Source organism: Frankliniella occidentalis, unplaced genomic scaffold (assembly GCF_000697945.3).
Source record: "Frankliniella occidentalis isolate FOCC.00 unplaced genomic scaffold, Focc_3.1 Scaffold50, whole genome shotgun sequence".
NCBI lineage: Eukaryota > Metazoa > Arthropoda > Insecta > Thysanoptera > Thripidae > Frankliniella > Frankliniella occidentalis.
Window position 1 is genome coordinate 569387 of NW_026267180.1, and position 2078 is coordinate 571464.

Here is a 2078-nt window from a genome sequence, read left to right on the forward strand (position 1 = left end):
GGGGGGGGCGACCGGAAGTTGTACACAGGCGGAGGCTCGCGGGCCTGGCGCTCAGCCGGAAGTTGTGCACTGCGGGCGGGTCGCGCATGGGCGGTATGGGCGCACTGCGCGCGGGTCCAGCTGGTCCAGCGCAGCCTCCGCGCCGCCCTGCCTGCCTCTCATCTGGCTCTCTTTCCCCACTCGCGCACAACCGCACCGTCAGTGTCGTGCACACGCACACAATCATTACTGTAAAGCGCAGGTAAACAACGCGTGACCTGGCCGCTGAACACTGGGACACGACCGTTTCTCTGATTTTTCTATTCTTATTCATTTTATCACCTCCATGACTCGGCTGCTCTGCTGCCCACCCCACCCCTCTTCCATCACACACACACACAGACACACATACGCACGCATAGTGCTGGGACGTTCGCGATAACATTGTCGTGAATGGCTGCCCGTGGCTGCCCTCCCCCCCTCCCCCTCAGCGTACCGCCACCCGCGACCGCGCCATACGAATTCGGCTTCCGTTTTATCAATCGTCTATTTTCAACCGTGACGTGACGAGACATGCCCATCTCGTCCTCGCGGTTCTCCCCCCCCCCCCTCTGGTCTGTCTGTCTGTCTGTCTGTCTGTCTGTCTGTCTGTCTGTCTGTCTGTCTGTCTGTCTGTCTGCATGGTCCACTCTGCATCCTCTTGGCGCCCATCTCTCTCATCAGCTGCAAGTCAGCTGGGGTCTGGTCCAGCGGCGTGGCGTGGAGTGGCGTGGAGTGGCGTGGAGTGCCGCGACGGCGCGAGGCGTTGGCGCCAAGCAGGCGGCGGCGTTGCCGGGGGGCTGCGAACGCGGACAGCTCTGCTGGACGCCCTGGAGGCCCCCTTGGCGGGAGCGCCGGGTTCTTGCTCGCTCTCTATCATTGCTCGCACCCTCTTGCTCGCTCTCCCCTGCACACTCTCCCTTGCTCGCTCTCCCTTGCTCGCTCTTCCCCCCTCTTGCTCCGCCCTGGCTGCGAGGTGCTCCCGTAGCAACAGCCATCGGCATGTGTTATCGGACACGTTCCTCCACGGAGGCGACGGGAGAACGGTGTCGGGGCTGGTGCCGCTGCTGGATCCGTTCAGTGACGTTCGGACGGGTGCACCCCGAGCAACGCAAAACGGCCACGTCAAAGTCATAACGACGTTCCATGCCATAGCATAGACGTCCACGTGGTGTTAGTGATATACAACAGGCCCTGACTAGACTAAGGGCGGCTGGAGAACTGGAGCCACTGACAGGTCACGGACGACCACGCGAACCAAAAATGAGTCAAGGCAGCTTATATCGTTAAAATCGTCGGCGAGAATCAGTTATCTGCTAAAATAACACTCGATTTCTGAAAGCCTACTGCACAAGACACAAAACGCGACACGCCGGTAGTTGGAGGCAGCCCCGTTCCTCTGGCGCTCGACGTTCTTGAAGCGGGCGATGACAGCTGGGCGGGAGCTCCGCGGGGCGCGCGCACGCTTACCTTGTGCCGGGCGGTTGGGTATCCAAAGTCGGTCACCAGTCGTCGGTATCACATTTCAATCGCAGCTCACTCATCACAGAAACACTCACTCGCCGAGTCCACGCCGCACTCTCGCCGGTTAGGTCCTCCCAGGCTGCCCCTCACGGCGGCGCTGCCGAGCACATCGTCGTCCCCGCGGCCGCGTGCGCGGTACAGTCCAGGCAAGCACAGACGGGCCGAAAATTAACTGAAAATCTCCTCCCGCCTCGTTTCCATTTCACGAGGACACGCGCGGCAGGCGACTCGTCGGCATATTTCACCGGCTCGAGTCGATCGTGAGGCCGGAGTAAGCCGAAGTAAGCAGCCGAACGCAAAAACGTGCGGCTCCGTGTGCCGTCCGCTACAGAGTCCGCGCGCCCCGCCACACTCAGCCCGGCCCCACCGCCCGCCCGCCCGCCCGCTGCCCGCGCATTACGTATAGGACGTTCGGTACAAGCTGAGCCGGGTGTGCGACGGGCGCGCGGGGCTCCGCGGCTGCCAGCGAGGCTGGCGCCGACCGTGCTCGGCCCGGGCGACCCTGGCCTTCCCTCCTTCTCCCCTCCCTCCCTCCC

General features: G+C 62.9%; 1 protein-coding gene across 3 annotated transcripts in view; it reads right to left on the bottom strand.

Moving 5' to 3' along the window:
* Positions 1 to 1882, bottom strand: part of LOC113207708 (V-type proton ATPase 116 kDa subunit a 1) — a gene marked incomplete at its 3' end in the record, with an annotated part of 36875 nt that extends 34993 nt beyond the window's left edge. The window contains 1 exon segment of one of the 3 annotated variants that reach the window (XM_052267333.1): positions 1578 to 1882. 3 annotated transcript variants of the gene reach the window in all.
* Between the last annotated feature and the right edge of the window lie 196 nt (positions 1883 to 2078).